This window comes from Trachinotus anak, unplaced genomic scaffold (assembly GCF_046630095.1).
Source record: "Trachinotus anak isolate AG129_WGS33_773 ecotype Australia unplaced genomic scaffold, CSIRO_AGI_Tana_v1 ptg000014l, whole genome shotgun sequence".
Taxonomy (NCBI): Eukaryota; Metazoa; Chordata; class Actinopteri; order Carangiformes; family Carangidae; genus Trachinotus; species Trachinotus anak.
The window spans coordinates 8,239,762-8,266,594 of NW_027273865.1; the positions used below are offsets into that span (position 1 = coordinate 8,239,762).

The 26,833-nt window shown below is 41.6% G+C and overlaps 1 protein-coding gene and 1 long non-coding RNA gene across 2 annotated transcripts in view; one reads left to right on the forward strand and one right to left on the reverse strand.

The window, feature by feature from the left end:
- Positions 1 to 26,833, forward strand: part of LOC139632101 (protocadherin-16-like) — an 81,013-nt gene that overhangs the window by 17,319 nt on the left and 36,861 nt on the right. The window lies entirely within an intron of this gene.
- Positions 13,268 to 18,217, reverse strand: LOC139632050 (uncharacterized). The gene is made up of 4 exons (XR_011693486.1): positions 17,457 to 18,217; positions 16,089 to 16,279; positions 15,100 to 15,323; positions 13,268 to 14,531 (listed from the first exon to the last, which is right to left on the reverse strand). It is a non-coding gene; the product is annotated as an uncharacterized lncRNA (long non-coding RNA).

A 26,833-nucleotide genomic window follows, 5' to 3' on the forward strand; every position in this document is an offset into this window, starting at 1 on the left:
ACGCAATGAGTCAGTCAGCGTTTTGAATACGGGACGCAAGCAGTTTCATCATCATCACTAGTAAAACAAAAGCTTTGATGAAAAATAAATGCTGTTTTGAACCCAGGGGAAGCCATTGGGTGATTTTAAAGTTGATTTTTACAACATCTGAGAAGAAGTCTCCTGGGCTATACCCAGTAAAGTCGTGGTCTTCCAAGCAAACAGAATGATTGATAAGACCATTTAGATGTAGAGTCTTTTACTTGTTGTGCTTCAGGATAGATAATACCCTCAGGTAGAGATGCTTATTTCATGGTCATGGTTTGACGTAAAATTGTGCATTATGATTCCTGTGCATCCCTAAAATGTAATCTTCAGTGCTTTGAGCATCCTCACTGCTGCATTGGAAATGTCCCTCATCAGCGTGTCCGAAAGAAATTACAGTAGGACTTAAAACATTCTAACTCAGCCATATGGAAGCAAAAAGCATTTAAGCTTCAGTTGTGGAAGTTTAATGCACTGTCACAATGCTTTGACAGTCACCTTTTTATGGAACAGTTATGTACTGAGTATATTATGACTGTGCAGGGAAAGATGAGAAAATAATCAGCCTTTTTTTCTGGCTTTAAATCTCAGCCAGTTTCAGTCAATGCTCTTCCCCTGTCACCATTCCTGTCATCGCTTCCACTGCGCCATTTTTTATTCATGAGTCTCCCTTTGCATGTTTTTTTTATTTTTTCTAACCTCAAGCATACTAATTCTACAATCTTATAGGCGTAGTGATATCTATGCAGTTTTTACTCTCTTGTCGCCATGAAGTAATCTTCATGAAATGAACTGCACGGGAGTCTTCTGCTCATGAAACCTTTCCTTAACAAGGGCAAAGTTTTGTCCTTTAAGAAACAACATTGCATATACTACGTCAATTGAAGGTTTCTGCAGCCTCAATTGATTCTGCTTGCATATTTCTGAAAGAAGGGCTTTCTTTGGGAGACTGCTCGGAGCCTCTCTCCCTCCTGCAGTTCTGTAAATGACTTGTAAACAGGCTGTTTAAGTGTGAAGTCACCCTATGCCCTGTTGCTTCCGCTCTTTATTCATCACACTAACTCGCATACACATAGAAGTATGGTGAATGTTTTTGCTAAAGAGCTGGGGGAGGGGCACCGTTGCTGTTGTGGGACTGCAAGACACGCTCTGCAGAAAGTTTCTGCACCAAAGAAAAATAGACAGAGACACTTCTTAGCCTGTCCTGCAGCTATTCATTACACACGGAGTTTTCTAAATTCTAAAATTGGGCAAAAGACTAAAGTGAAAACGAAACGTGATGATGCTGAATGAAAGAAAGGATGGTAAGAGGAATGACTTGCACTTTTCTGAAGAGAGGAGCTGAAAAAAGTGGAAAATGATTGAAACAAATGGGGAAGGCGGGAGGAGGAAGAGTGAGAAAGAAAGCAGATGCTGAGAGGGGAAAAGAGGCGATTTACCTCATGCAGTGTGCGTGCAAAAGTGGCGTGTAGATGAAGCTCAAGTGGTGGTTTGTTACCATGGCGATATTGGGGAAACGAAGGAGGGAGGAGAGTAGCGTAAACAACAAACCCCATGTATTTCACGGGCAAATCATCATCCCAAAGTGCCTGTTTTTCCGTTTTAACTGTGGTGTGGGTATTTACGCGCTACGACAGTCCTTAAATGAATCGAGGAGAGGCGAACTTGTGCAACTTCGAAAGCTCGCATTAGCACGGTTTTTGTTTTTTCAACGTATGGGATTGCTAAGAGTTAGCTGTCCTCTGTTCCCAGAGTTCATCACTGTTTCTTTTTGGACTGCCTCACAGTCTCAGCTATCACACGGCATTATCAACACATCCTAGAGGTCCGGGGAACATGTAGCAGGGTCTAAGGATGTTTGTTTGGAGATAGAAACATCATGATCTCTTGGCTAGAGAAGGTACATTTATCCTGGTGTATAAACACAGAGTATAAACTGAGCTATCAGATGAATCTATACTGTATATCATCTGAGGTTTTCATTTGGAGGGAGGAATCGGGGGTAGCAGAGGACCGACTATGTTTATTCAACATGTTGCCCGACCCCCCCCCACACACACACACACACACAGTCCCCTACCAAACCCACCCACCCTTGCATGTTGTCAGTGGCTGGGGCCTCTGCATCTGTCACGAACGACAGACATGGGGGAGAGTTCACAAGGCCTCCTCTCCCAAACTCCAGCTCTGCCAAGACATCTTTGTCCCTGCTTTTTGTCTCGCTGCCTGGACTTCCATTCACCCAGTCGCCCCCCAGTTCTCCTGGGCTCCGATAACAGATCAGGGGCATCCTAATGAAGTGCCAGCATGATTAGATTCAATTTGCCCTTCTTTTTCAACTTGGGAGAGAGGAGCTATCAGTCTAAAAAACACTTCCCTCTAGAAACAGACTTATCCCACACCTACATCCCCCTGCTGCCTGGAGCAGCCAGACTCTTGCTCACATTCAGCCTTTATCTCCCACAGTTTAGCCATGTGAAGAAGCAAACACAAATCTGTTATCTCAGACCAGACAAAGTCTTTGTGGGCGCTGTGGACAACAATCTAAACACTCAGGGAGGGCTTCCGTTGGACTGATGGGAGCCTGTCTGAGGAAAAGAGGATGTGTTTATCTGAAATCTAAATTTTGGTGAAATACACAAAGTTATAATACTCTTCTATTGTTAGTCTCACAGAGAGATGTGTGCCTGTCTGACCGGAGGAGACACTGGTTTCACCCTATTTGTCAAAACTGAATTATGGAGTTGGGTCTGCTTACAGACAGGATATCATAAAAATGATAATTTATATTTTTTGGATATTTAGTGAGGGAATGTGCAAAGTTTCTTGGCAGGTGTAAGGTTTTTCCCCCTCTTTTAATATCTGTAAGATGTTTTTAAAAATGATAGTAAACTATCTTTATCCTTCTTCAGACAATCATGTGACTGAAAAAAACAATATGTATCATGCTCTTAAAAATATAAGAAAAACTGTTTTGTAAGGGGATGAGAGAGATAAACTATGTAGCAGTTTGCGTGCCAGTGTGTTCTTTTCCCAGTCTGGGAAGGTGGGACAAAGCTGCAGGATTTGGCCAGTGTTTGAGCGCATCAAGATGTGGCCAAAGCACACAAGCTGAAAAGATTTTTTGGCTTGCACATTCAAGAGACAATGCTACGATCACGGCAGATCCATACCCATAGACCAGTGGGAACTGAGAGCTATCCATGACTTAATTGACCTAATTCTTCTCTCTCTCTCTCTCTCTGTGTGTGTGTGTGTGTGTGTGTTTGTGCGTGCATGCGTTCGTGTGTGTACTTGTGATTGAGTTGCATTCATAAAATTGACCTGCTGTTGATATTATATGACTGGACAAGTGCTTGAAGATGGGAGCTTTCTGAAGCAAACTAGGTTATGTTGACACAAGGCATCCAACACACTTCAGCAGTGTTGCAGAGAAACGACAACTAAACAGTCTTAATTCATTGTGACGGCCGTAGACGTTGTCATGTCTCCCAGTGTCCAGTAGGGACAGAGCAGCTTACTGAGCATGAGTGAGTAAGTGAATGAATGAGTGAATGGCTCCTTCCCTTCACATCACTTTGTATGAAGAAAGCTGTGGAAGGCACTTCACATTAGAAAGAGAGGAATAAAGTAACTGGTAAACATGTGTAACCATGGCAACTGATAGACATTGGTGTTATTCTGCTGCTGAGTTATGTTATTTGTTGTTGCTCTGTAAATGCATAATGCAGCAGTAGATGGTACTCTCTTCTTTAAGTGATGTGGGCTCACATACAGGTATACTGTAAGATGAGAAATAAGCAGGGACAAATGGTTCCTCCTATTTTATCTTTGCTGCACATCCCATGATTTTAAACCTGCCGTGAAAATCACAAAAGTTTTATTTGCAAAGATGGAACCTACATTTATGTCTTTGCTCCACTATCTAGCAGTAACAGTCAGGGGCCAGGTGGAGTGAGTCTGCTCCTGGGCATAGGGTTTTATTGACAATTGCAAGCCACACTAATTGGTTTGGTACGGCCCTTGCAGGGTTGAACCCTCCATACAAATGCACGAATACAAGCAGAGCGGATGGGAGCGAGTATGTAGGGATGAAATTGAGCTCATGTGAATGAATGCGTTACCATAAGTGACACTACTTTCTGGATCCAAAAATAATGACTTGCCATTCAATAATGTCTCATAGCTAAAAAAACAACAACACTCAGTGCTAGTGTCTGTTTCTTAAGTTCTGGGAGCCTTGGGCTGATGGGGGGACTCCTGCAGCACTGTCCGCATCCTGGTTTGGCTTGGGCTCTGCCCGGAGGGAAATGAGGAATGATCTCCTTTAGGTCACAGGCCATGATTATGGGAATAAGTATATGAGGGAAGAAATACTTACAAAACCTTTCCCGGTGGATGTGTAGCTGTGGCCACTGCTATAGAGTTGGGTTTGCAGCTTCCCGGCCTTTGTAGACCATTTTAACCACTTAGGTCATTTGTTATTTTCTAGAGAGTAGTAGGAGCAGCTCTACCATTCCTAGCACTAGTGCTTTGTTGAAATCAGCGCTTTTTGAAAAAACTCAGATGATTTATTACAAACAATGTTGAAGTGGTTCAGTTTTCTGCTTAAAGTGAGTTAATATTTCAGAACCGGTTCTATGCGTTTTGCTGAATACTGATTTAACTTCTAGTTCTTTGACAACAAATCATGTATAGTTTAAATTTGTGCTAACAGTCTTCAAACGTATGCTTTACAGAACTTGGATGCATTTTTTCCTTCGTTCCAAGCAGCCCTTGTTTCCCTTCCATTTACGTATGGCATGAAAATCAATCAAGCAGATGATTTTGAAACTTGTTTGAGTTGGGTAATCCACCCGAGCAAACATCAAGTCTGAATTCATTTTGACGAAGTCACACTGCTATGAGTGCAGATCGTTTCTGCAGAATGACAAAAATTCATGCAGACTTGATGGATTACAACATTCAGGCCTGGAATGTAATAATGGAAAACAATGGAGGCCAGGAACAAGAGAAAAAACACATGAAAACTGCTGTGACAGCAGCATTGTTTGCAAAACTGTAGTGACTGACTTGTAGTTAACATTGATCCTTTACAATCAGATCATACTTTGAAAGGGTGCTCTGAATTGAGGCTTCGTTTTTGTAAAGAAGTCCACGTAGCCTTCCTTCTCTCCTGGAGATTTGTTCCTTATGAGTCATAAGTTTTTGTGATTTTGTGAGGGGATAGTTTTTCTTTCATGAGCTCTCCTTACTGGCAAACGACTGTGGTAGTTTTGGTACGACCTCTCCTTTACTGGTGCAGCTCTTAGTGCTTTGCCTTCTGTGAAGTTCATTACTGGTTTACTGTGTGTAATAAGCCTCATTAGAGCGATCCCAGTGGTACTCACTCCACTGCTCAGAGGGGCGAGTGCAGGATTTGGTGTGGTCTCCCTGAGGCTTGGGTGGTATGGTGAAAGCGATTAACGGTGTGACGTCAGAGAGCTCTGACTGGAAAGAGGGGCATGATATGCTCACACAACTGTGTTCACACTGGACAGTAGGTTCATTTCCAATCCCTGCTTAATCCTGGGAGCCGTCAGATGTGGGCACTGGAGGAAGCCAGTGGAAATGAACACCGTGGCAGTGGTGTGCTCTGTGGATGACAGAGGGGAAATTGCGTGCTCATAAAGCACCAAACTAATTCAGGGTTTTCCAATCTTTTCCAGGCTCGCCAAAGAAGACTTTATTATATAACTCTCTACCTTTTGTTTTCTATTTCTTAGCTCATTGGATATACAAAAACAAAGAACAGAGGGGAAACGGTGTTTTTCTAAAGCTCAGTGTCAGACTAGATTGATGGATCAACCATTTCCCCATATTCATGCTATTCTGCAAAGCAAATTATTCAAATGAATTCAACTTAGCCAGGACAGCTCACAGAATACTTTGTGTGAAACTCCTTTTTTGAGATACAGAGCTCATTTAGCCATGGCTGTTAGCAGAGTGATGGGTGATACTGAGAGAAAAGCAGATCGGTTCGAAATAAATCAAATAATTCCTTTATCTTGTGCCAAGGACCTTCTGACTCTGCTTTCGCCTTTTATTAAAAAAGCTTTGCCTCAAGTGCGGGAGAAATATTAATCGCTCCAGACTTTAGTAGTGTTTGGGATAATTGTGGTCGTGCCCCCATTTTTCACTCTCAAACTGCTTTCAAAACTTACTGTAGTTCCTGTTTGTTCCAATCTAGACTTGGGGTAACCAGTCCTAATTAAGGTTTTATTTACAAGTACACCAGTATCCTTGTTGCAATGTTTCTTTTAACCCGGGGAGCTAATGTGAAGCGAGGGTCTCTTTAGAAGACCAGTCTAGACCCTTTTCACTCTGTGAGCTTGCTGTTGCCAGGCTGTTAGAAAATGCCGGAGGAGTTGCCACAATGTGCTTGCATAGAATGGCTTATGGCACAAACACGGCACTGTCTCTGTCTGTTGATGTGGGACAGCTGCTTTATGATGGTAAACTCCCTTCCTGAGAGCTGAGGACCCCCTGCTAACTTGCCAGCATAACCACATTGTACGTGAATTGACTCAACATGTTGGATTAGCTGGTTAAATACAGTGATCGTTTCCCTCAAGAGTACAATCCTGACATTTAGGGCATTAGAACACCAACAAAGACTGTTCAATCTTTCTCAGGGCTTGCTTTTCTTGTTTATGCTTGGCCCAGTGTGAGGAGGGTGGCAACCTGCATGTTAATTATGTTTCCCAGTGCAAACTCTACGTAAGAGGTTACATGTTAAGATGAAATCAAAGTTTGATCAAGGCAAACATGAGAAACTGGACAGTTTTTCTTTTTGGTTTACAGTTCTGTTGTGGATACAGATAAATAGCTTTTGTGCATAAAGGTTAAAGCACTGTGAATATATACACCGCTTGGATACTGCCAAACCAGTGACAGGGAGCTCCAGCCATCTTGGCAAGTGTCTGCGTAAAATAAATACAGCAAGAAAGAAAGGGGGGAAAAAAGCAAGTGAATATTGGGATCCAAACCAGAAACCAAGTCGTGTAGGTTTTTTCGTTTTCCTCTGTCATGCATACAGGCTGAAACACATCTCAACACCACGGAGGGAGAAGACAGCGCTAAAGAGATAGACAGACAGAGGAGGCAAAAGTGGAGAGTTAAAAAAAAAAAAAAAAGCAAAGGAGAACTGAGTAGGGGAGAAGAAAAAAAAGAGAAAGCGAGAAAATGGAATAAAAATAGGCTCATGATGGAGCTGGTGTCTCGATGAGGCAGCCCACTAACCTCAGAGGCGCCACACTCCCTGGCTTATCCCAGCCCAGCGAAAAAAGGAGGGGCCACGCCACAGATCTTTCTGACTGCCAGGGCTCCAGCGCCAGGCCGACTCTCTCTCTCTTTCTGTCTGGTCGTGGGGGGGCCAGGCTAATTCTTTGAAAGGCTAGATGACACGACAAGCTCTCATGCCTCTGAGCAGGAGCAGGGATGAGCGCCCAGCAAGGTGTCACTTCAGACCTGCATGTTTTTTTTTTCTCCCTGCGTGACTGCTGGGATGGTTCTGTTGGTTTAGCAGAGTTACTGACTCTGTGTAGGAGCTGGCTGCTACTGAGTCAGAAGCCTGACATGTGAACAGCCCAGGCAATATGACTGCATGCTGCAGTGTAGGTCACATCAATCACAGTAAGTTGGGGGCTGTCGGAGCAGACATGAACCTGGCAGGAGGTAACTGACCTGGGAGTAAAATTCCACAGGTTTGCCACTTCCTGTGCACTTCCTGTCCTCCCGTGCTTTCCATGGCTGGGAGGGCTGCTAAAAACAAGAGATGATTTTGATGATTTTGAAGCATTTTATATTTTCAGTTCGGACAATCAAATTGAAATCCAGAATCCAAAATCTATCTACTTAGTGATAGACTTCAGCCAGGTTATCAGATGTCTGAGGTGGCGAGGGATCGCCTGATTTCAGAGCAGGCTTCTGCTTTGGAGAGTTGCTGAAAGTAAAACAGACTTTATGCTGCGTATGAAAACAACTGAGTCCGATCTCTCAGGAAGTCTACACTGTCATCTGGGAAATATTGACAGACAAAGAAGGGAAGAGAACTAGACAGCTCAACATGCGCGCTCATCTGGAGGATATTCAGAGGAAAAATATTTTCATTACTGTTTGAAATTTTACATATTAAGCGGATTACGGGGACTGTACACACACATTTCTCCCTCAATTGAAAAAAGAACATCTGGATTGCATTAGTTGTGTCTTACGAAGAGAATTGTGCTTCTTTCGATTTTGTCACTTTACAGCCAGACGAAGTATTCCACATAAAACGCGAACAAAACGATGGGGTATTTTATTGTTGTTTTTTTCCTCTTTGCATCTTCCCCTCGTCAGACAAGTACATACAGTATGCTGTAATTAACCGGCCGAGAATTGAAACCTATATTTTTCCACAGCCACAGAGGTTTAAAATTTGCTGACTGGTTACATTGCTTAGTTATTCTATATCAAGAATTTGTAAGTTGAGTCTTCCTTTTGTTACCAGAGACCTGCAAGATTACAGAATGATTTCACTGCGAATGACTCTCCAGCTCGCTTCCTTTCTCCACAGAACAAAGAGGCAGAAGCGTTGAAGCACTGAAGTAAAATATCTGTTATTCTGTTAGATTTGGTCTTTGAAGAGACAGGTTTATAGGGGAAAGTTCTTCTTTCCAAGTGTTTTTTTTTTAAAGTTCTTGCTTACAATGAAATTTTGTGAAAGTGTGTGGGTCAATTTTTTTCTCAGATGTCTGCACAAGGGACATGGTTCAAATACAGATGAGACCATTTTGAACATGATGGAAACCATGAAAATAGTAGTTGTAGCAAGTATAGTATGTATAATGCAATATAAAACAACATCAACTAGTTTTGTTTGTGAAAAAAAAGAGGTGTTCAAGTCACCTCATAAAGATGGTAAAAAGGATTCCTCCCCCACCAAATAACCCACATCAGAATGAATGTTCAAACTTACCAAGTCAGAAAGATATTTGCATATTGGTAAATGTTTTTTTGTCCAGGATACCTCTCAAGAATAAGTTTCTACCACAGGTAGTCTTACTGGGAGCCAAAGTCCACAAGTGAATTTCAGTAGAATGTATTTTCATCCAGCTACAAACTTGTATATTTTCCATTTCTTGTCAGACTTAATCAGCCCCACAACCAAGACAAAACTGAAGCCACGACACTGGAAACCATTTTTGCAAAGCTTAAAGTTAATTTTTCAATTGTCTTTGACAATAGTCAACCTCAAAATACCTTTAATACCACAAAATATTTTGCCTCAGGCAAATAGATTCAATAGTCAGTGTTTTTAAATTAAAAATCCTCATTATTGGACCATTTGGAGCAAATTATGTTTCATTTCTGCTCATGTGACATCGGTTCTTTATTTAGCGTGGTCCTTGATAACACTCCTGGGAGAGTGTAGAGTTATAGCTTTATTCAAAACCGCCCAGTTTGCACTCTAAGACCTTTTCATCTGGTAGCAATCTCCCCGTGAGCAGTTTCAGCCACCAAAAGCCCAATCCATCAGCCACTGTCATGTGCCGCAATGAAATGTGAAAGGGAGTGTAAACGCAGACGTGTAATGGTCTTTTAAAATGGAAAATACCAGTTTAAACTTCATTTGTGCATAACTGCTTTTTAGACGAGCAGGAAAATAAGGAAATCAATTCAAAATCCCCCTGTATTTATTTTAAGATGAACCCTGAGCATTAAATGAAACACGTTCTCCCTTTTTAAACGTGCTGCCTGCTCATTACTCTTAAGATAACAGTGGGATAACAGTTACATGTGCTGATTTCATTCATACACAACAGAATGGTTTTAATTGGTTGCTCTTTCATGTTTCATGAGACTGTCACCACAGTGTGTCTGGGCTTGATGTGGAAAATGAGCAGCAGATTGCATAAACTCCAATGCAAACAGGGAGAAGAGGTGCTGTGTGCATGCAATGTAAGTGATTGTTGCCAGATTATATGCACCATATGTATTCCTTCAAGAGGGTAGAGCGTATTTCCTTTCATCACATAGTGGAGCCATATTTACCTACGCCGGCTAACTGGTTCCATGCTTTTTGTTCAAATTGTCTTGAGCCCGTGGAAGATGATCGCAGCGCAGCAGGTCACAGAAGGACAGGACTGCCCTCAGCTATCTCCCACACATAAAACAAATCATATCCGCTCAACCTTAAGGGGTAAGACCTGGGATAAAAGGCAATATTAACTGTCTGTCTAAACAGATGAAAAGCTGTCCGAGAGCATGCAGCGTCCTCACTCCTGCCCCAAGCATCGGGCACACGGTCAGTGTTGCAGTGCGTCCCCTCCTGAAGGTCAATGGAGGGCTGTGTCATGGGATTATGGGATGTCTGCCCTTACTAGGCTGAGAGAAGGAAATGAGAGGTGTCTAAATAAAGCCAGTTAAAATGAGTCAGACAAAAAGTGAGCAAGCCTGTCTCTCCACTCACTTGTGGCTTGAGATAAAATAGATAAGTTACACGCAGAATGGGATAATGTAGGGATACAGAGAGGGAGGGAGGGAGAGGCATCAAGAGGGAAAGAAGAGTAAGTAATGGAGAGAGAGTGTGACAATCTTGCAAATCACAGCTGTTGGAAACACAAGCTGACACAGTTTTTTCAACATTATTGGATGTCTCCTGTGGAGGAATGAGGCCTGCTGGGTTAAAGTGACCCTCTGACGGAGACAAGACAGACACAATGGGAGACAACACTGATGCAGAAAACACAAAAGACCTATTGTAGAGTTTGCTATATGGTCAGACTTAGCCTGGATATTGACCTCCAGCTGCAGGCAGATCCGGAATAATCAAGTTTAGAAAATGGATGGATGGTTGGGCTGGATCTTTCCCATCAAGATGTCCCAGAGAATGAAACCTCTAGTTTACTGGAATTACATTGTCAGGGAGGACTACGGATTATCTTGAATACAGCCAATGCTGTTGCTTTGCACTAATGCAGACAAATCTGCAAATGTCACAGGTTCATCCTAATCACAGCGGGAAAAAAACACACACAACACAGGATAAAAACAGCTAAATCTGTTCTTCATTTTAACAAGGCTAACAGTGTTTCCTGGGAGGCTGCATTGAGGTGCAGCATCAAATCTAATTTATGTTTTCAACGTCATGTCACAGTAAAATCATGAAGATGTGTCAGAGACAACAACTGTGCTACATGATCTGCTGTGCTGTCATGCAGAATGATTCACAGAGAGAACTGGAGGTTCTTTAGGTTCCTTCACGACCATGTCTGTGAAGGGCGACAACCATATCTCAACCTTTCACCATTTGGGCAAAGGTGAATTCCAAAGCTATCAGTCAAACTATCATTTTTTGGGGGATGGTTTTTGTCTCTTACGTAAGTTTCACCAGAAATGGCTTCAGATAGATAGATAGATACTTTATTGTCAATGCATGAAAATACACAATGAAATTGTGTTTGGCTGCAATCCTCCTCCTAGCAGCAACTATTAAAAAGAATAAGGACTAAAAGGTTAAGATATATCAATCGATAATAAATGAAAATAAAAGTCGATATTGCACTGCTACATAGCAGCGATGTACCCAGAAAACCGCTCAGCATTTGATGCTGATGAAACTGGTTGACCTTTGTGGTCCTCTTTGTTTTCTCATTTACGTAGCTGTGAGTGGTTTTACCAGGGTGAAGGGAGGCCCAGCAAGTAGCAGCAGTGAGCAGCTGCTTCTCATCTTTCTCTACAAGCATGTGTGTTATGGCTCTGCTCTGATTGGGTATCACATAACCTTGTATCTCATGAGCCTGTTGAGAATGAGCTATTGGCACTGGCTGTTTCATTATTGCACCACAGAGATGTCTGCACTTTGAAGAATAGCTCATGGCAGAATAGATTTTAAACGCTCATCTGTCTGACATTTATTGTTTTGTTAAGCAGACTAAATGACAAGAAAGGGAGGAGATGATAAGAAATGCAATAGAAAGTGAAGGAATGCATGGTGTTTTTCCAACTACTAGTTATCATAAACACTCTATATGTTGAATTTGACTGTTGTATATTGCAGTGTCTTCTCCAGTCTTGCATGTCAAAAACACTATTCATGAAATTCAAATTTAATTCAAGAGATCTACTAACACAAGTTTGTCAACCGCTATTGGACCACAACTGCTCAACCACCATTCAACATGACATCTCCATTTTCAGCGATCCCACCTCGCTAAGAGCTTTTCTGTCTTCCTCTCTTGTGCGGGGTCACTCGCTCAGATATAAACCCGGTCTCATTCCAGGCTCAGACTTATATCTGTTTCTCTGTTTTTGTAAGCTGGCCCTCTGCGTGGCTCCCCCACTTCCCGCGTCCTCCGCGACGGTCCTTCGGTTGTTTGTGAAATGGAAGTAGCGCAGGACTCCTCTGGGACGTAAACAGAGAAGGGAAGGTCTGCAGCCCCCTCACCTCTGTGTTCCTGCGGAGTCCCCAGTGGCTCAGCTAACAGTGGGCTTGGTCTCGTGGTCTGCAGACTTCTTGTGTGTGTGTGTTTGTCTGAGAGTGAGGTCTTCACGTTTGTGTGGGCCTTTTTGCTTTTTTGCATTAGATGTAGATGTCACATTGAGTTAGTCCAGCATTCTGCTGAGTTCTGGCTAGACTGGAGAACAATATTTTTCCAAGATTGCCCTGGAGTACCAGTAGCCAAAATGAGGGGATGCCGCCGTCTAAACCTCTGCCCATTCCTGTTGTTGCTCTGCATGATCCATTCCTGCTCAGTCTTTTTACTATATCCATGCAACAAGTTACAAGGTGCATATTTTATACTTTTGACAATAATTACACATATTCTGCGCCAACCTATCATTCTCACCATACCCCTTTAACACGGTGGGCTGCAGTGAGGTTTGCAGTCTGTTATCCTTATCTGCAGGATGCACCAGGCAGACTGCAAGAATACAGTCTGACTGAAGGGTGGTGCATTTACTGTGGGTAAGATATAGTATATCTCCACCATATAATTTCTGTGGTATCATTTGTAATTCATTTCAGTTGTGCTTTGTGCAGTTTCTCATATTACAGCCCACTAGTTTCCCTGGCCGTCCCGAAGCTCTATTACCTTTCAGGCTTGTTTGAACACATCAGATGTAGAAGCAGATTTTCTTTTCTGGAAAAAATTAAGAATCCATTTATAACAATAAACTAAACATTTTTTTGGACGAGACATGAGGCAATGCTTCACTAGAGGAAAATTAGCCTGCCTAATTTGCTCTCAACAAAAGATCAGGGACGTCCCATGTTCCTCGCCAAGGCGTTGAATCTATAGCATGTGAAGCTAAAGAATGTAGCTGGTATGAATGAGGGCTTGTTTGGTTCTGGGGTGAAGGTCCACTCAGTCCCACCATGCTATGAAATTGAGTAGTTCCCATGATTCTTTTTCTCCTGTTTTGTTTTTATGCCTCCATGCTGGTGGCAGCCATGGGCGCAGGCGTTTTGTTTTCGGGTTGACCACCCTTCCGCACGTTGTCTGTCCATCCAATTCTCATTACCGCGACATCTCAGGAGCGCCTTGACAGAATCTCTTCAAACGATCACTTGGACTCAAAAAGGAACTGATTAGATTTTGGTGGTCAAAAGTCAAAGGTCAAGGTCACTGTGACCTGACTGTTTTTGGCCATAACTCAAGAATTAATTTGCTAACTATGACAAAATTTGACAGAAATGTCTAGTCAGATAAAATGATTAAGTGATGACATTTTATATCCAAAAGGTCAAAAGTCACCTTCATCATGCCATCTTTTCTGGCCGCTATTCAACACCACAACTCAGGAACAGAAGGGGAGTTTGTGACCATATTTCACATTTGAACTGATGACACCAATCTTGGGTGCCCACTTTGAAATTGTGTTTTTTGTATAGATTCTCTATGCTGCTGAAGATGTGTTTGAAGCATCCATGATTTAGAATTAGTAGCTTCTTTGCAGAAACGTTCATGTTTGCAGCATTTCCATTGTCATGGCTACAACTTTGTGTTCTTTCAGAATCAGCTTTATTGGCCAAGTATGTCAACACATACAAGGAATTTGACTCTGTTTTTTGTTTCTCTCGAATAACTTCCACAATAACACAGTGGACAGAAAGCAGAACAAGAACAACAAAGCGTAACCAAGTCAAGTCAGATCAATTTTTTTATATCGCTCTTTATCACAAATCAAAAAAACACTCTTAATTTTACATTTTACAATTCTACATTTTATTAAATTCCTCTTCACTATATATATTACATGAGTCTGCACAGACATGGATGAACTGTAACATGACTGGTTGGCGGAGGCGTACAACCGTGAGGTGGTAATTATAGTTTAAAGCTTCAAGTGAGAAAGTGTTGTGGGTTGTCACGCACACCTCCAGTGGCTGACTGAGTTGGGTTGGCTAGATGGTTTCTCCGGGCAGCTGTTCCAGCCCAGTATTACTCAATGCCCAGGTGGGAGTATCCGTGACCAGGCTGTGGCAAGAGCAGCACACGGATTGCCAGCTTTAGCACAAATTCCATCAACACCCACATGTTGTATGTCAGCTGCACTAATCTGAAGCTGACAGTTGTAAAAATAGGGCCGTTAGCTGGCAGATTCATATTCACTGACATGATCTATGAGAAGCTCCTGGCTTAATCCCATAGTTGTTTCCCTGATTGGAAACAAATGCATCCTTCATCACTGCTGTCATCAAAACCCAAATTCCTTATAACCTGATCAAAAACAAATATCAAATATTTGTCTAAGTAATAATTAGTTATGAAAAGATAACACTGTAGTATGATGTGAAGTGATTTTTTAAAACAAGTTCTAGGATATGAGAAACAGTACAATAGATAGTATTAACTTCTGGCAGTGAAAGCCATGAAATAGTCTTTTGAGTGGTAAGGATATACGTCAGATACACGTATTGTGTTCTTGTCTGGCCACAGATCATCAGGTTGGGTAAGGGCAAGGGTCAGGGTTCACAGAATGGCCAAGAATAGGCTCAGCAACTCAGCGGGGCCTGAAACACTAGTAAATCAAAGAAGTACTCACCACTCAAAGCTGTGCTCCATGATTATCTATCAAATCTCCACATGGAACAAGAAAAAATAAAAGACTAAGAGGGTCTCTCCCCCGGTCTTCCACCTCTGCTGCTCTCTCCAGTTTGACTTTTCTCTTTTCATCTGGGTCTGGAGTGATCTGTTATATCCATTAGTCTGAGGAGGCCTGCGGCTCTTTGTCTGAAGGGATATGTCAAACTGTTTGCAGTGGATGGTCTATGGGCACATAACATCATGCAGAGAATTGAAGCATGGGCTTCAAATAAGAAAACACTAAAAGGCTGACAATGTGAATAGAGTCCGTGAGCCAATAACCATGGAGACTATTTGGCCCAGCTTTGACATTCAAAATACACAAGAAACTGTGTTAATTTGTAATTTGCTGATTAATTCCACAGGCAATTTCAGTATTTAATGTTTTTATATTAACTGTTTAGAAGAAATACTGAAGCATTGGAATTTAGATCTAAACATCTAAAGACACATGGGCGCACCTGAATTTCATAGCTGTGCTCAAAATATAGAAAACAAGTTATAAATTATATGAACTTCTTTTTAAAATAGGTTATAAAATATTTTCAGCTGTATGACCATTTGGGTACCCCTGTGACAGATCCCAGTGGCTGTAAGCAAGGCCATAAGCAGAGTATTTGGTCTGTGTAGAGGAAGTCACTGCACTGAAAGAGAAGATGGCAAATGAATTGACAGACCCAGAGGGATGCCTGGATGTCCAAATGACTCTACCAGAAACAGAGGGGGGAGAGAGAGGTCAAGATGCTACTAAAAAACTGATTTGACCTTTGAAATCTGCTCTTTTCGGCGTCATACACAGTATCTGTCAGTGCAGTGACTCACTACACCTGCTGTCAACATACAGTGGTTGTTTCTGAGAAAACAGAAATACATGAAAGGAAGCGTTTGTTCTTTCATCCTTTGTCCAGAGTCAGTTTGCATGAAGCATTAAATAAAATCCTGACATACTGCAGTGAATTTAGGCGACTGTTGAGCCTTGGCTTTGTTGGTTTATGTATGGGTGGTTTGTTATTTCCGCTGCCTCCTCCGCTCTCCCCAGATCCCCATCCTCTGTCCCGGCTCTGTTTGGCAGGGTACATTGTTGTGCCGCTTGTGGTGTCAAGCAGCAGGTCCACCACCAAGTCATCCAGAAGGCAGGCCTGAAACCGTGAGAAAAGACTGCTATGTGATTGGATTAGCTTTTGAGCGCCACGTTGCTTAATTAATGAAAATGACCCGGGAGCAGAGAGTGAACCCATTGTCTGCACAGTGACAAAGTCCCTGCCCATCAACACTATCTTTAACAGGATTTCACAAAGTACGCCAGGCGTTCTTAATTTGTTGGCTTAGACCACTACAGAAGGCCCCTGGCAGCTGAAATGTTGTCTTTCCTTTATTTTGTGGTGGCAAAATTTCAAACACTCGCAGTTCAATTGAGTAGCATCCAAAAAAAAAAAAAATGGATGTTGAATTTTGAATAGCATTTGTTCGTAAAAGTAGCAAGTTTAGAGTTAGCCACGCGGGAGCGAGTCTTTTCACTTGCTGTCTAGTGATTTAACCTTCATTTCCATTCAGTCAGCCAGCAACTCACACCTGCATATTATGGCACAGTTCAATGCATTCACTGCACATGTGAACAGTAGCTATGGTTCACTTGATTATGTGTGAGTCCCTCCCTCTTTCCATCCGCCTTTCAATCTTCTTCCTTTAACTCTCTGTTGAAGAGGGATGTAAATGTGGGCTGGTGTTATGAGGGTGACGACCCCGCGGGGTCTTCTGAGAGGTTCCGCAGAACCAATGTGACCAGATTACTTTGCATTCCTCGGTGCTGAATGGCTCTCTCTGGAAACTATTACCTGGAATTACCTCAAATCAAAGACTTCTTCCTATTATCTCAGCAGGATCAGTCAAAGCAGACCATTCTGTGACTGCCAACTAAGATTTTAAAATAACAACACTGCATAGCCGTTCCCTTGACAACCAAACTATGTTTTTGTTTAATTGGTTAACCAAGAAAGTTTTACAAATCCTGAAAGCTTTAGCCGTTGCAGAAATGATTTATCAAAGGAAGTTATTTTCCAAAAGCAACATTACACTAATTAATTCATCCTATTAAATTTACACATCGCTTGTCAAACAAACTAATACAGCAGACTTATCTACAGAAGTTATCTAGTGTCTCAAATGGTGAACCGAGATAACTTTTTAACAATACACAGACACACACACGCACATGCAGACTACTAAAGCCCACACCTGTCAGTCTTTTTCTGCAGCCTCGTGTTTCAATCACTGCTAACACCTACTGACAGTGGCTAAATATTGCCAATAGCTCACCCTCTCATCATGTCCATGAAGATGTAACAGACACAGTGGTGTGCTTTGTGTCTGCGGCCTGTGGAAGACAGACTGACTCTTGTGCACTGAACAAACGGTCTGACCACCATATGAAAGGAAAGCTTATCCCAGAGCAGTGGCACAGTCAAGTCGTCGGGCCTGGGAGCAAGCAGTGGTTGTGAATCTGAATAGTCTAATGTTTGGTGAAGTCCTTTATATAAAAGTGGATATTATTATTATTATTATTATTATTGTTACTGTGGGATTGTCACGCCCTCCATCCAAGTTTAGGTAGAACTGACAGTGTGAAGGTTCATATACCGTGTTTGTGGTAAATAACTGATTCATTTTCAGTTACAATACTCTGTACTGTTCTCACATCTTTAAATCAGTGTTTACTTTTTAAGAGAAAAGGCAAAGACAAAAATGAACAAACTTCTTGACTTAAACTGAACCATTAGATGATTTATACTAAAGACAATACTCACTAAGGCTGAGGCTTGTAATGGGCTTCCCTATACATACGTATTGTATGATTGAAGTTCTTCTTTGATGTTTTTTAAATCTGAAATTTGGTAAAGCATGAAAACGGCCTCTTTCTCCTCAGTGCTCTTCCACCAAGGCCTTTTGTTATTCTTCTCCCCCCACAAGTGTTCATGGTTTCAGATTTCTCCATGACTTACAAAGATCTGGAAATCTCTGAGCTTTGGACTGCATCTGAGACATTAACTTCACATGCTCTGAGAAATTCACATGCTCCAATTCACTGAACATGTCTTCACAGCTTGTTTTTTGCTTTTGGATTTTTTTTTAATTTGAGCTTTTATTTTACTATTTAATCTTTTGAAAGAGTCTTTAAAAAAATCAAAGTTACTGCAGGGGATGGAGCAAAGTTCTCACAGTACATTTCAGACAATGGCAAGAGGAAAAGTAATGAATGAATTAGATCCCCCTCATGAATTCATTTTGGCTATTTTGTGGGCTTTTGACAGTCTTCGTTTTGGACTGGTGTTCAGTCCCAGGCTGCTTATAGCTGGGCCTCTCTCTTTAGAGAGGAGAACAACAGCTCAAAGACAAATGAACTGCTGCATAGTACAACGACCAGGGTTCCTGGGCAGCTTGCCCATACAAGTGAATTTCTGTTTTTCTGAGTGCGAGAGCATTTCATAAGATGATTGTGTGTATGAAGCTAGCATATATGCTGTGCTGGTGAGGAAAAACACAGAAAACGTAGTGTTTACCTTATATAAGTTGAAACTGAGGGAGTGAAAATTCTAACGTTATGTGGGAAAAGTCAACATCTTGCTTCCATTGTTTTGTCCTCTTTATCTGACTTTAAAATAAGTCAGCATAAAAACAGGAATAGCCTTTAATTTCCCCTTTGATTAGATTGGCGGGGTACTCTATTCCTTCTTTGGTCTCCCTCCAGTAGGCTTGTGTGATAGGAAAGGTCCTAATCCCCCAGAATAGTGGGGTCTGTTGTGGGGGAAATTCTTATGAGACCATATGGTCACAAAGCGTGTGGTTCCTGCGTCGTGCCTAGCAGTTTTTTAACAGGATCACCAGAGCACAGCGGTCTCCTCTTGTATGTATCTTCATCTGCATAAATCTCAATATGTTGTGCACATTTCATATGTCTTATGGGGTAATTATCCTATGTATAATTCTTAAGAAGCATGTTTTTGTAACACATTTTGGGATTGACCTCCTTTGGACAGTTTAACAGTTCACTGGCTCTGTGAGACAGGACCTGTCGCAGCCCTCAACCTTTTTCTATACAATCTGTTGTCCAGACAAGGTGTGAAAATAAGCTTTTACTACAGGAACTCTACAGTCTGTGTCCAACACTATCAAGATGGGGGTTGTGAATAGGCTTTATTCCCCTGGTGGTCATTTTTAACTCACACCACACTTGTGGTGGGAAGAGCATGTAAAGCCCAGCGATGACCTACTGTTTAAAGTGTACATCATAAATATGTCAGTTAGAGGAAAAGCATTTATCATTTCACAGATTCCCACAGGAAAACATATAAGAAACAACGGGGTCCAGAATCTAGGGGGATGTAGCCTCACAGTTTTAAGTTATGTACCTGATGCCTACAGTATAGCTAGTCTACTAGCACAGGCTCCCCTATTCTAGCTACCTAGTAGTGCAGCTAGTGTCCCTGTCTAATCTAAACAGCTGTAGTAGTTGTGCAATCACGCAGAGACACATTGAAGTGTTTGCTTTGAAAACAGCTCTAAACCAGGTGTGAAACTGATGAGGGCCGCTCTGTGTCCTCGTGAAAATATTTGAATGAGCTGAAAACGTTTTCACCATTAAATCCACTCCAGGAGCACACAAAGTGCATTGTAAGAAAGTAGTTCTGGTGGACAGTCAATGACAACAATGGCTTTCAGTTGATGTGTTTTTAGGGGCCCCTGTGTTCACAACATTAGGTCTGTCCAAAGTCCGTATGTGGGCCAGGCTTTCCCTCCGAGAGTGTGACTTATGTCAAGAAAGGGAGGATTAGGTTACTTGCCCAGTTTCATATAGTAGTTTTGTAAAACATGTCATTTAAAAACATAAAACAATGACATCACATGACACCTCTCAGCCACTTCTGTTCACTGGAGAAGACTCTGAGATGTGGTTGCAAGTTTATAAGTAGACCAACGTTTATTATGTTATTAGAAGTAAAATATATATTAAAGCAGCCACTTGTGCCTAGATGTGTATGTGGCATGCATTTAAATATTATACATATTGGAAACAAAGACTAGATTTGTCCGAGCTGAAGCCTTATGCATAAACGTGACGAAAACTTTGGATGGGATGAAATGATAAAAATAATCTCATCTGAACAAGGTTTCAGACTCCCTGCTATGAATTTACAAGATCAAAGTGGACATGCAACCATTTCTTCTCATTGATGTGCCACAGTCACATGAACATAAACAATTGTCACAGCTAATGTGCCTCGCTCACTGAATTCTAAATAGAGCAAAGCTAAATATTGCTGTTAAATGTAAACTCTATCTGTCTCTGATCACTGACATAATCCTCCTCAGGCTGTCTGATTTACAAGACCCTTAAATAAATACATGTACCTACTGTGTGTCTGATATATGTCCAACATAGAACATGCTGTGCTGTTTATAAGATATAAAGATACTCTATGCTCCATGCTGAAGTCACCTTTCAGTGCTGACCTGGGGTCAGCCCCACCTGCTGTTTTAACATCAGCCAATAATGAAAAAATATAAAAATATATAATGTGGGTTTTCCTGCAAAGGGATGATGAAACATTCATCTTATCTCTTTGCAAACCTAACTTCAAATCAGCATTAAATGGCACTGTCAAACCCCCGCATGAGCAGCTATCAGGCAAAATATTTCTTGCTCTGTCGTGCTGAACCCTGAGTAAACTCTTCATAGTGCATTTAGAAAGTAATCAGACCCCTTCAGGTTTTTTTGCATTTTGCTATGTTGCAGCCTTATGCTAAAATAAAAAACAAGAACAAACAAACCATAATAACTGTGAATACAAAGTGAATACGAAGTGAATACAAAGAGTCGCAAAAGGGTCTGAATGCTTACGTCAATGTGATGTTTCAGTTTTCCTGTTTTAATAAATTTGCCAGTATTTCTAAAATTCTGTTTTCACTCTGTATTGTGGGGTACTGGGTGTAGGGAAAAAAGTGGGTGTTTTTATTTTAGCATGAGACTGCAGCATAACAAAATGTGAGAAAATTGAAGGGGCCTGGACACTTTCTGAATGCACTGTATATAACAAGTAAGCAAGTGCAGTATTTTCTTTAAGGTGATACTTTGAGTACATCTTTGCATCATCTAGTTTTGAGAGTGAGTCCAGTATCTAATGGGTAATTCATCTGTCTTGAAATGCCTCATAAGGCATCACAGGTACAAACCGATCCCCGATACTATTGAATTTCCCCAATGGGGTGAATAAAGAATTCCTCTCTATCTATCTACTACATCTGTAGAGGGAGGAGTGTTACCAGGCCACACACTCAGATCCATGCCGCCCACTCCTTCAGCACATTTTCTCACTACTCCGTGTTCATTGCTAATATTCTCATTAGGGCCAATAGAACGGCCGCCTAACATGTTTTCACAGCCGGTGTGTGACATCATCACATTTCAAAAGCACCTCATAAACACATAGTCCTCTGCTGAGGTCGGGTCTGGGAAAGCTTATAGCCACCCCTTCACCCACCCAGTCATTGTCTCTGGAGTGACAGTGATCTAAGAGACCATGAATGATGAAAGCAGCTGAAAAAAGTCTAAAGTTGAGGAGATTATAACATATATTTTTTTTAGATTTATGTTTAAATAGTTCTGCAGTATCTGTTCTTTATTAACTTAAGCATTAATTACTAATCAGGTCACAGGTGTTCTCACTGAGCACTCTGGGTACCAGGCTGTACTGCGAGGAGAAATTCGATTTATTCTGCCATTAAAGATTTCCTGGAATGCCTACAAATAATCCTTCCTTTCTTTAAAACAGAAAAAAAATCCACCTCAAACCGCAGAAAGAATATCAAACAAAGAAAAGCTTACAAAAAAAAAGTCAGTCTCTAGTCAGCCAAAAGGTCTTAAGGCAGATCACAGTAATAAGGTCGAAGACTTCAAATGTGTGAAGCGTGTTTTCCAACAGAACTGTCCTTTAAACCTTAAAGCAAAGGCCACACAGCATGAAGAACAAAAAGTGGAATATCTCTAAAACTGAGGCTTTGATCTCGAAAGTGAATGTTTGGCAAAGAAACAAATGTTTCCCCCCACAAAACTGCTTAATGGCTCTAAAAGAAACGGTAGTAATCATCCACCAGCAGTTATACAGCTTGTTGGCACGGTGGATTTATTATGTGCACATGGTGTGAACGGATGCTGATATCATTCCTCATTAATTATTGATCAGTGATTGAAGCTTTCGCTCGGCGTTGATATTTTTGGGTCATCATTTGCACTTTCTCACTTCAGAGTCAGCATTAGGAAAAAAAAAAAAGAAAGGCTGCTGGTATGAGGGTTTGCGTTTATGGATAAACAGATCAGAGACTGAGGAATATTTTCAGATGAATTTATTACTGTGCGTTTGATTTTACAGTAAATGATGGAAATCTGCCTATTTTCTCATGCTGTGCAGAGACTCGCTGCAACTCCACAGGTGGCGACCGTATCACATCTTAAATCAGTCGCTATGTGTCAAAATGGTGATATCTGAGGACACTGATGTTTCAGAGGGGAGCAGCAACAGTTTTTATTTTTTCCTACTTAATAATGTACAACATAAGCTCATTCAGTCATGCAATCATGCACCCGGTACGCTCAGTTTTACTAGTTCCTCTCTCTCTTAGCATTTGCCCTCTGAAATTAGATGTAATCCCTTTGAGGAGTGGTTGATCTGCTTATCGTTTTGCTACACACAGAGCCCCCCCCCCCCCCCCCCCCCCCCCCCCCCCCCCACCCCCCCCACCCCCCACCCCCCAAAGAATCTATCATGTGACATCTGAATCTTTAACCCATCAAATGAGCTTAAGTTTTACTGGTGAGGCAAAGTTTGAGAGATCCCATGACTTGCCAATAATCCATAGTCCCCATTTCCCATTGGCTTTTTGGATTACAATATGTTTTCTTTGTGCCCTTTTTCTTTTCTGCTATTAACACTGAAACACGGCCACATAGCCTTGGGTTTCTTTATGAAAGCCACGGCTAATCCCTCATTACCCCACAGGCCCTTTATTGAAATGTTTGCAAGCCTCGTATGCGGTCCTGCAAGATTAGCGGATTCAGCGTTTCACAGTTGAGAATTTCCAATGCATCTGCAATACATGCATGCAGATAATGCCTGCTTTAGTAGCTCTTTGCAGTGACCTGTGCCAAGTCAATGTCAGGTTATTTTTTTGTGCTCCCCCATATGTCTCTGCCATCACGCTGATCTATCAAAGCCAGGGCCCCTCACAGCAGCCGCAGTTAAAGACACTTTTGTGAGATGCTGCAACTGTTTGTAGTTGAAGGGAATAGACTCTAGTGTGCTGATGTAATCTGTTAAAGGGAAGGAAAACATTGTATAGTTCTTGCTGAATGAGCCCTGGAAGGCCCCAGCCTCAGAGGAAACTGGGAACAGGGGGTTGGAGGATTAGAGTGTTTTTCCTCAGACTTTGGCTTTACTTTTCCCCACTTTTTCCTCCGAGTTTTTTCCCCCTGCTTCCTCTCTTTGTAAAGGGTACTAACTCTGCTCCTGGCCTCATCCTACAATGGACGCTTTTACATTTTCAGACATGTATGACTGGCAGATGTAAGTTACCGCTCTGTGTTTTAAATTGAAATACAAAGGAAGATCTCAGATCAGTTTTTCAGGCTTTAGTTTTTTTTAGTGCAACAGAACAGAGGAAATCAACACAAAGATCCACTTCAACTCTGAGAAATGAACCCCAGACTGAAACTATAAGCATGTGGTCACATAATGGTTATGCATTATCTTGAGTGTTGTTGGTGTTCTTTAATGTGGCTTTATTTTCCAAATCCCAGTGCTTCCTATAAAGAGAAGACATCAGCAGTTTTTTAAACCATAATAGAGTTCAAACCATAATTTTGCTACCCTACCATGTGAGCAAGATGCTTATATGAGTCTTGAGGTCCACAGTTTGAGAGAATCGTAGAGGTTTTCCATGCCACATCCCAAATTTGATGATTTCCTACTGAAAACCAAAACCGGGAGGTAGAATAATAGATGGGACCAATACCAAAGCTTTAATGTCTCGGACAATAGTCTGCGACATGTGATCTATCTCAGGGATAAGCCGTAACGTTTTCATGAGGACAGTTGTGTCATACGGCAGGGTTAATCAGCACCATAGGGGTGTGCCATGTGCTCCGTCTGTTTCACCAGCACACTTTCTCTCCTACTGTTATGCTCAACTGGGTCACGTTTATCTTCTTCCCAAAAACCAACTCTGCTCCTTTAGAGCAGTCTGCCCTGCTCAGTTTCAATATGAAATGCATCATTTATTGCTGGAAACAGAGATGTACCAAATGAAAAAAAATAATGCTCCCTTTTTTAAAAGCTGGTGAAAGACTTTAATGACCCTCATCTTTCATGTGGCAAATGGAAAACCATCGCTCTTATTAACTTTTCATCAAAATCAGAATCTCTGGCTCCCGTTTATTTTGATTTGGTTGTTTATTTAGTTAATCTTTCAGCACGGCTTCCTAAATCTGGCTGGCTTAGAGCTGCTCTGCCACTTGCACCAGCTCATCCACTATACCCACGAAACCAGTGACCCCAGGGCAGCCTTGCTGTGTTCATCTTGGCTCTTCTCCCATTTCAGAGAAGCTGTCTCATGTGTCTCTGAGACAGCTTATCCTCCCCTCTGCAGGACTTGAATTGCTCAGTAGCCCCTGTCATTAAATAGCCTACACCTCTCTTTGATCTGGTCAAGGTCTGTGTCCTTCCTTTCCTCTCTGTCTGCTCTGCTGCTTTCATGACCTCTCCTGTATGTCTGTGCCGAAGTATCACTGTGACTGCTGTTATCTCCAAATGAGGATACGTCTCGGCTTCTACGCTAACATCAAGCTTGAAATACACTGACAGTTTTATATCAGGAGCGGGCTCTTCAAAAGTACAAAGCAGCCTCATTTTTCATGTAACAGGTACCAAGAGAGTGTTCAAATGTTTGACTCCACTATAAAGAGTGCATGAAGATGAATCTGCAGTGTCAGTTTAGAAGCAATAACACATACCTGTAAGATGGTTCCATGGTGTGTTACAGTGCAGGCAACAGAAGACGAAATAGGCCAAGAATGACAGTTTATGTTTTCAAGCTATAAAAATACCATTTATGAAAGAAGCTAGAGTGAAGTCACGTACCCGTTACTCACAAACCCACATTTGCCCAAATCAAAGTCTAATTTGCATAAGCGCAGTCTGAGGAGTGACATTTAAAATTTGAGCAACTGTCTCATTAAAAAAAGCAGCAAACTAGCAGCTCCATCCAGAGAAAGTCGGACAGTTCAGCCTCTCAGTCCTCTGGTACTCTTTCACTTGCAGTAATCACACTTCAGCCAGGTTGGTAAACAAGATTAAACACTGCTTTATATGATTTCTGGCAATTGAAGTAAACATTTACCTCATGAGGTTTACATTTAACTTGGCGCTGTTTGAAACGCCCTCCTACAGTTCACAACTGATCTTTAGTCCTCCGCCCTTCTTTGAGGGCGCTCGTTTCAGAAACACTGACTGCACCATGACACCCTTCACTGTCCTCCTCGTTCCCCGGTTGCACAGACGCAGGGAGAGAAACAGCGACCTTTGACTGTTGTTGTGTCTGTTAGGTCAGGCAGTCCTTACACTTTGTGACACATTCCACTCCTTCAGATAAATCTTCCTCACGAATCAACCTTTGATTTATTCCTGCCATTGTCACAGGGGTCTAGAGTCAAAGCGCCCAACAGAGAGTCACAGAGGTTAGCGCTCAGGGTCACCCAGCAGGATATGATACATTAACCCATTCAACTCCTGTGTAATGTCCTCTAACGCTGCTTTAATGGGCTCATTTATTTAACTGTTATGGACATGTTTGAAAGACTAATATGCATGACTATAAATAATTTGGTCAAGTGAACAATACAACTTATACAACAAGAACTAATGTCGAATAATGAGTTCCTCAACCCCACACAGGGCCACTGCCAGTTGGTTGTAACAGTCATGTAATTAGGTTATTTTGTGGATAGTAAAGTGTACGTCAATGAAGTGTGAAAAGTACTTTTTGAATTTGAATTTGTGAATCATTTATTTATTCATTTATATATATTTATTTATTCAGAATAAAGTAATGCATGCAGATGGAACGCTGTCCTGTTTGCAAGTAGTATCAAGACAGGGAAGGTAGGCATGTTATCTACGTTGCGTCATCTGGTACCTGCACATTTTTTACATGTTACTTAAGATTCAAAAGTACTATTAGTATGCTGTATATGTGAGTTGGTTGGAGGTAGAGGGCAGCCTTGTGTGGCAGGAAATGGGAGAAACATCTGCAGAAAACATCATATAAACAGAATTTTGATAAACAACATTAGATTTGTTGTCAATATATTAAGTTAATTATCATACATTTTGGCAAAAATGAAATGTTTACCCTCATAAGTGTGAATGTTTGTGATTCAAAGCTTAATTGAGCCGTAGCTTCACAGCTCTGTGATAACTAGTTTGCTGCAATTTTTCCCATAAAATGTGATGCACTCAATCATGTAATAGTGGCAGCTGTTCTGCTCTGTGGCTGAAGAATTGAGTGGATCAGTGTTATTGGAGTTGGAAAAGCATCCGGTATGCTCGTGCCGATCAAATAAGAGAGGAGAAAAAGAGACACTAACA